This window comes from Microtus ochrogaster, unplaced genomic scaffold (assembly GCF_000317375.1).
Source record: "Microtus ochrogaster isolate Prairie Vole_2 unplaced genomic scaffold, MicOch1.0 UNK12, whole genome shotgun sequence".
Lineage (NCBI taxonomy): Eukaryota > Metazoa > Chordata > Mammalia > Rodentia > Cricetidae > Microtus > Microtus ochrogaster.
Window position 1 is genome coordinate 6,601,534 of NW_004949110.1, and position 9,070 is coordinate 6,610,603.

Here is a 9,070-nt window from a genome sequence, read left to right on the forward strand (position 1 = left end):
TTTTTTTTTTTTTTTTTTGGTTTTTTGAGACAGGATTTCTCTGTAGTTTTGGAGCCCATCCAGAACTTGCTCTGTAGCCAGACTGGCCTCGAACTCACAGAGATCTTCCTTTGCCTCCCGAGTCCTGGGATTAAAGGTGTGCACCACCATTACCTGGCCCAGGAAGTTTTACATAAATAAGACTACCCAAATATACAGGTTCAAAATTATTGAGGACCTTCAAAGATAACATCCCTCTGAAAGTTATTAACTTTTTGAAAAGTCAACATTTTTAGCATAAACAACTGATCAAATAGGCAAACTACATAGGAATCCTTTGTATTTTTAAGTTTTACTTTCTTTAAATTATGGGATTGGCACATACTTCTCTTGAAGACCTGGGCTCAGTTCCCAGCATCTACATTACAGCAGCTCACAACTGCCTCTAACTCCTCTGGCTCCCACAGGCACCTGAATTTATGTATACATTATTAAATATAAATCTTTAAAATTGTCAAAAATAATAAAAGGGGAGGGCGGAGGGCTAGTGAGAAAACTCAGCAGGCAAAGGCACTCGGTGCTGATTCTGACAACCTGAGCTCAGTATGAAAGACACGGTGGGAGAGAATCAACTCCTTCAGGTTGTCCCTCTCCCTCTCCCTCCCTCTCCCTCCCTCCCTCCCTCTCCCTCTCTCTCTCACACACACACACACACACACACACACACACACAAACACGTGGGCGCCCCTCTCTACAGAATTACATATACACATATTACATATACAAATACATACACACACTAATAAAATTTACACACACACTAATAAGATTTAAAAATAGAAAAGTTGATATTATTAATTTCAATGTGTACTTAAAATGTTACCAAACTTGATTTTACATAGAGAATTCAAGTCAAATTGTGACTCACAGTATCTGACTAACACTTCATTTGTACAAACAGAAATGTTTGATAATATCTCCAATACACTCATACTCTCTATTAAAAATCAAGTCATTACAAGGAAGACTAATTCCTGTTGCCACCACTGAAAATAATAATCAAACTATACATCTTTTCAGACATCTTTTTAATAAAATGTATCTATTAGTTTACAGAGAAAAGCTCACTGTCCCGAGAGCTGAAAAGCACAGTAGGGACTGGACTGTAACTCAGTGATAGAAAGCTTAGCTGGCATTTGTGATGTCCCAGGTTTGATCCTCACGACCACAAAAACAGATTAGAGGGATGGATGGCTAGGTGAACAGAAAAATGGATGTATGATAGAAATATATATATTTATTACTTTAATAATGCTTTTTCCCCACCCAATGATACATCTTGGGGTCATTCTAATATATATGTACTTCATTCTTTTTAACTGCTACAGTATATATGTATGAACAGACTATCTACTTTCCTGTTAATGAACACTTTAATTATGTCTTTCTTTTTAAACAAACAAGACCAACACAAAACCTCTTTGTATGGGCCTGTAGGATAATATGGTAGAAGTAAAAACACATAGGAAAAATACATTTAAATTTTAATAAATACTACCAAATGCTAAAACATGGTTTTATAAATTTAAAAATCACAATAAAAGTACAAAGTATGTTTTCCTACGCACTCATTAAATACTGAAAGAAGCAAGGTTTCCATCTTTTGTAAATGGTGATATATTCACACAATTGTTTCTCTGATTTGTTTTTGTTTTTTGTTTTGTTTTGTTTTTCAAGACAGGGTTTCTCTGTAGCTTTGGTGCCTGTCCTGGAACTAGCTCTCGTAGACCAGGCTGGCCTCAAACTCTCAGAGATCCGCCTGCCTCTGCCTCCCGAGTGCTGGGATTAAAAGCGTGCACCACCACCACCCGGCTTCTCTGATTTATTTCTGTTCAATTTCACCAGCACTTTCATATATTTACTAGATAATTTATTTTCTACTTTTGCACATATTGTTCCAGGGGCCTCTTTATAAAAATCTATATGAAGCCTAGACACAGTGATGCAAACCAGAAATCTCAGCACATTCAGCGACTGCAGGAGCCAAGAGGATCATCATGCCGACGATGGTGGTGCACACCTTTAGTTCCACCACTCAGGAGGCAAAGGGAGGCAGATCTCTGTGAGTTTGAGGCCAGCCTGGTCTACAGAGTGAGGTCCAAGACAGGCTCCAAAGACACATACAGAAACCCATCTTGAAAAAATGAAAAACAAAACAAAACAAAAGATCACCACAAATTCAAGGTCAGCCTGGGAAATATAGTGAGAGCTCACATTTAAAATAACATACAGTAGCCAGCGGTGGTGGCACACATCTTTAATCTTAGCACTCGGGGAGGCAGAGGTAGGCAGATCTGTGTATTCAAGGCCAGCCTGTTCCACAGAGCAAGTTCCAGGATAACCAGGGCTACACAGAGAAACCCTGCCTTGAAAAACAAAACAAAGCAAAACAAAAGAATAAATAAATAACATACAGCTGGGCTAGATACAACTTGGTGGTAGAGCACAAAGACTCTGATTCTTTCCCAGTACTCTACACATATACATTATAACAAAATAACATTTGTTATTACAAAGGCAAAAACAACTTAAATGTCCATCAATAGGTGCCTGGTTAAATAAAATACAATACATCCAGATGAGAGATTATGCATATTACAAATATATTATTTTTTAATGAGGATATGAAAAAATCTTCAAGTTATATTGAAAAAGAGAGATGCAAAACACGTATATTTTGCTTCTATTTCTCTGTGGTAGAAAAGCCACAATGCACAATTGTTTGTAAGTGCTTAAAGAATCTCTAAAAGAATACAAACTAAACTGGTAGACACTCAAAATGATGATCCTAGAGTCTGGGTACCAGAACTTTTTAAAGAACACAAGCAACACTGATGGACAGTCAAGACATAAATAAGTAAGCACCCAGGTTCAGTCTCCACACAACGCACACCCTTGGTTGCATTGCTAGTCCTATCACTACACAAAATTCCTCATCAGGAACAGATGAACATGTGTACAAAACTCAGTGAAATTCTATCACTACTCTGAAAACCACTGGAGAGGGGAAAGCAGTCTTCAAACCTTACATGCAGCACATCTTCAACATTCATAGATAAGTCAATAGCATTCTAGGAGGAACCTTTGAGAATGCACTGTCTTACAAGTCATTAACTGTGTGGCACTCGGGTCCCTGAACACCAGAGTCTGTATGTACACAAGAACAGCACAAATGTTGTTATCTTCTTTCTCTTCCAGTTCTAAAACTGTAAAATCCTCTAAGCAGAGAATGAATGAAAACTTCTGCTTAGTATAAATCTTAGACTAGAACAGTGAGTAAAGACTTGCTCATCCCACTCACAACTTGAGACAAACTTTACAGTCCAAGGGACTGATATGCCCTCCCAGATACTCAAATATATATTACATACTACTACTGAATTAACCACTGGCCATAGAAAAAATGTTTAGGATTCAAACAATTCTATTAAGTCTTAGGCAAATTTCTTAAGAGCACTGTATTAAATGCAAAACAGGTATATTAACAAATTCAAGCATTAAAGCAAAAGTCTCTGATGTATTATCTTAAAGCAAATGGTTCACTTTATAAAGCAACTATGAAAGAACTAGAAGGGATGTTTAAAGACACATCCAAACACCCATTTCTGAAGTAAAGAAGCAGGGTTCCTCAATCTGCTTAGCTCTTCTATCATTAACAGCACTATTAGGATATTAGGATCCACACTCAAAGTAAATTTTCCAACTACAGCTCACTGTTCTGTTTGTGGTTGCTGCTGTTGTTTTGGTTTGTTTAAGACAGGGTTTCTCTGTGTAGCTCTGGCTGTCCTAGAACTCACTCTGTAGACCAGGCTGGCCTCAAACACAGAGATCTGTCTGCCTCTGCCTCCTGAGCACTGGGATTAAAGGCGTGTGCCACTACTGCCCTGCTCGTATTTGATATAACCTTATAACATGCCATGGGGAGGGGGGGGCAAACACAAAGACCTGAGTTTAATCCTCAGAACAAAACCCAGGCAAAAATATTGGGTGTGGCGGGTCATGTGTGTAATCCCAGCACTAGGATGGCAGAGACAGAGGAATCCACGGAGCTTGCTCATCAGTCAGTCTAGACTAATTACTGAGCATCATGCCATAAGAGAGGTGGGCACTGTTCCTGAGGACAATGGCTGAAATTACCCTCTGGCTTTCAAATACACATGTACACACTTGCATGTAGACCTGCGCACACATGTACACACACACATGCACACTCTTAAAAATGAAGCAAATTTAGCTAGATTTTTGATAATTAAAATACCACACATAACTAAATGTCATAAAAATTTAATTTACGCCGGGCGGTGGTGGCGCACGCCTGTAATCTCAGCACTCGGGAGGCAGAGGCAGGCGGATCTCTGTGAGTTCGAGGCCAGCCTGGTCTACAAAAGAAGAACCAGAACAGGCAAAAAAATAAAAAGAAACTCTGTCTTAAAAAAAAAACCAAAAATTTAATTTACATAAAATATTTCTTAAGTTAACAATAATATGTGACTATACAACAAAACTTTATTACCAGTTTTTTAAAAGAGTATAGAAATATATCAGTAGGCAAAACACATAATCTGTTACTATTAAATAATTCCATAAAGCACATTATCAAGAAAATAGGATTAGAGTCTATAATTAAAGGCTATAAAATGATGGTTTTATTCTAGCTACATTAGTTCCACAGTCACTTCTGGAACTATTCAAAGAGCTCTCAGTTACAAAAACCCCTCTATGAACTCACTGAGGTTTACTCCTGTCCTCCATGGAGCAGAGGCTTAGCTGACTGCTCTGTGAACTTTACAAAGATCCCTTTCTCCTCAGTTCCTATCCATCTCAAAGATGGGTTCTTCTTCCGTCCTAAATAACTCATCCTCTCATTTCAAATTTCTGACAATAATGAATTATTACCATGAGTAAACCCTTTAAATCCCTCCATTAAATACTCATCATCTCGTTTCAAAGATCTGATAATAATGAATTATTAGCATGAATAATTCCTTTTAAATCTCTTCCTCTCAACTCTCGGGTAGTCAATAAAAAGTCTTGATTTATATCTTATTACCAAAACATTTAAACCTGCCGTGCCAAATAAAAACACTTCCTGTGTAAAGTATGATTTTAAGATTTTCTTTTCCAAGCTCCAGGGCCAACTAATATCAAAATTTATGAATACAGTCAGATAACAATTAAAACTCTAATTAATAAGTCAGCATTTAGAAAAATGTACCCCTTTTCCTAACGAGACAACTTTGGCCTCAATTCAAACCTAGGCTAAGTGAAAATTCCAATTTTCAAAGGAAAAAAGAACTTTCTGAGAGATCCATGAAGTTTTCCTTTGAGAAAACTGACAGTTGCTAGTTTGTTCAGCAATACAGAAATCCTTCCACGTCTAGTACTCTGAGACTATCCCCAGATAGTTTTCTAAAGGCCTGCCCTGTTCTAGTGAGACTGTTAAAAACAACAATGACAAAAATAAAACATAAATAAGAATGAATACTAAACTGAAAGAGTTCACAGTATAACAGGAACATACACAAATGATTTCTATAATAAGAAAATGGTCATGAACTGCAATATTGGTTTTCTGCATCAAAGCCCTATGGCTAGAAATAAGGGTAAGTTTGTCTGAAAGACTTAAATCACATGGAGCAAGCTTCTGAAGCATCTGTAGGGTTCTCTGATGTAAATACGGCAGAGGAAATAACATGAGCAAAATGGCTGGTGATAAAGCCCTGGTCCCACTCTGAAGATGATAAAGAGAAGACAGAGATAAGCTCCCGGGTGAATGAGCCATCTAAAGTCACAGGAATATTACCTAACCAAGTCTAAAGCAGAACACAGCTTTCTGTGTACACCAGGAAACGCTGGTGCGTGCTGGACAAGAGCATCAGATAAGGCTTTATCTCCTGCTTCACTCCTTCCGAAGAGATGGCCCATGGCTGACCCAGCTCTTTTTTGGTTGTGGATTGGGGGTATCATCATAGCAATCCTGTGAGACAGATATTTTTACTATTCACAATTTACACATGAGACTACAAAGGAACAGAAAGGTGTGAACAAAAGCTGGGAATTAAGTGTACACTCAATCCCAGTAGACTCATTACACCAGGCCCCTAAGCTTAAGCACTGTTAAGTGCTCTGCTCTTTGCTTTGTCAAACAGACGTAAGTCATTCCTGGTCTGAAAATATCAAAATCCTAAGTGAGTTCTTGGGTGACAATCATCTTCTCGCAGATCTCACTGTACAATACTCAAACACTTTACACAAATCTTCACAGCTGGTACCTTTATGAACCAGGTATCTATCCCCTGAGCCAAAAGCCCGTACATGTGTGGAGCCTTTCAAAACTTTTATAATGGACTTAATTGGACAAGGGCAGACTGAACAAAATGTGGTAACCAAAAAGGAGGTCACACCAAACCTGAAGATATAAATAAAAGACAAAGTCTAAAACCCTTCTTTCACCTGAAAATAGGGTGCAGGGGGGGGGCATGCAAACTAGCTTTAGGTATGTATGCCACTTACATCAAAGTAGTTCAGACCAAAAGTACTCCTGACTTCAGTTACTAAAGGCTCAGGGGACAGACAATTTGAAGATATTCAACAACTCTACCCCTTGAATACAGTTAAGGAAGCTGACCACTCAAAATGTTTTCAGGCTTTTTAGCATAGTAAACGGACCATCAGTCTATAACCCAAAATACTGTCTGCAATAGTAGATTTCCTTAAACTGACTGTGTAAAGGCAGCTGTAAAATGGTTTCTGTCTAAGTGTGTTCTTGTTCATGTGGCTGTGTACAGATGTGCATGTGGGTGCCCGAGACTCTCTACCTTTATCATTTGAGACACAGTTTCTCAATGAACTAGAAGCTCTCCTCAGCCACACTGGCCAATGTGTTCCAGGGATCTGCCTGTGGCCACTCTCCCGCTGCGGGGATTAAAGGAATGTGCTGCAAGCCTTCCTCCACTACTCAAGCAGGTCCTCAGGCTTGCACAGCGGGCACCTGACCAGCTGAGCCCTCTCCCCACCCTGCAGTTGTTTTGATCCATCAATCTGATACCATATACCTTGTGAAATCCATGGGACACAAACAAATTAGGAATGAGAGACCTGAAGAAGGGTGCGGACTATCATCTAGCTCCAGAACTTCGATAATATATACATGGATCCATGCTCACTCTTCACCGGGATGGTTCAGAGCTAAGGGCCAGGGATACGAATAGGAATGTTTCCTCTCGGGCGGATTTTTCAGCAGTCTAGGTCTCTAACTGCAGATCAGAGGCCTCCAAAGAGCCGTCTTGAATCTTACAGTACATCTCCAGGACAACAGGCAACTCTAAGGCCCTCCCCCAAGGTTTCTCAGTATGCTGAAAAGCAATGGGGTGACATAGGTTATGTCACCATTCTCAGTATCTTCCCTGTCAAACCACCATCAGCCCATTTCTGTGACTTCAACACCTGCTGCTGTTTCTGCCACTCTCCGGCCCTCACCTTACAAAACCCACATGTCAGTTTCAGGAACAGAGAAGAGCATCTCCTTGCAAGGTTCCCAAGCTTAACCAGCTCTACATTACACCAGCTAAAAGGAGGACACAGAAATGGGAGGGGCTTTATTTAAATATATTTCTTTGCGAAACAGTCACACCATGACCCGAGTTATAAGCTGAGCAATTAAAAGATAACCCGCCTAGGATGAAAGCAAGGTAATACTCTAGCCCCCAGTTAAACTGAAAATAACACTCCCAGGAGCTTAATGGTCAATTTCTGGGCAGTGGGACTGCCTAAACCACGGGAATTAAGGTGTGTGTGTGTGTGTGTGTTTTAATTTGCACCCAAATCTCTTTGCCAAACTGTTCACAGGACCTTTGCTCCGGAGCAGGTCAGAGTAGACGGTGTCTATGTCCTTCTAGAAACAGTCCAACCCTAAGGCTCAACTTCAACAGAGCATATGTCACCCCCACAATACAATCTGCTTTTAGAGATCAGCCAGGCTTCCACAGACAGTGTCTAGTATCAATTCACAGAGAAATATAAAGAAGCAAAAATATGGAAAGCCAGATCAATGTGGGGAGGAAATCCTAATTCACTGGGCTGTACCCAAGCATTACATATATGCAAATACTAGGAGTAAGAAATATTAACTGTGAAAAGCTTACCCCTAAGAAAGTAACTTAAAATACTGGGTACTTAAAAGACTCTCACAAAGCATCCATTGCCACGGTATGATTTCCCAAGTTTTAATACCTAAAATATCTTCATTAAGAGTTCCAGGATCTCAACAGGGAATAAAAAGTGACATTTCACGTGCTTGCTCCTGGGTTTTAATAAAATTCCAAATTCTTTTGAAAGAGAGTAACTTTAAAAAAAGTGAGAGAATCCAAAATAAGTTATAGCGTCAATATTTAAAAAGAAAAATTGTATATTCTGCTGAAGAAAGCGGTATTAGCCAGTCTAATACAAAACATAAACTATCTTTCGGGTTGAGGAGAGACACCGTGGGGCATGATTCCATTCCGAAGGTACTGAATAATTTTTTTTCCAACAAAAGTTAAGTTTTATTGATTTGTCTCTCAAACAATGAAGGGGGGTTGTCTAAATAAGCTGGGGGGAGTCAATGCAATATCAAACGGGTCATTAAAAAGACTAAGGATCGCAAGGACAATCACACTAGCCGGTCCCCGCGTAAGCTTCTAAACTCAGCGCCGCTCGCACAAAAGTAACAAATGCACGGGAAAGAATGAAGTGGGTTAAGAGCGGGCTGGATGACTGTGTTTTGAGACCTGCTCACAGGAAGCCACTACATCCTGCCCACAGTCCCTGTCAGTCACGCCGTCTCTCGATTCAAGTCCCCGCCGCCGCCGCCGCCGCAGCAAGGTGGGGCGGGCACAGGTGTCCAGCCCGTGCTTCTCGGGCGTCCCGCTCGCCTGCTCGCCTCGCCTCGCCGCGCCCAGCCGACCCCGGGCCGCCGGCTTCCGCAGCCCCCAGCAGCCGTCTCGACCTGGCCGGATCCCCGGAGCCCCAGGGAGCCCGCACCCCCTCCTCA

The 9,070-nt window shown here is 40.4% G+C and overlaps 1 protein-coding gene across 1 annotated transcript in view; it reads right to left on the bottom strand.

Annotated features, from left to right (window-relative positions):
- Rasa2 (RAS p21 protein activator 2) overlaps positions 1–9,070 on the bottom strand; it is a 101,402-nt gene that overhangs the window by 91,727 nt on the left and 605 nt on the right. The gene's annotated exons all lie outside the window — the stretch shown is intronic.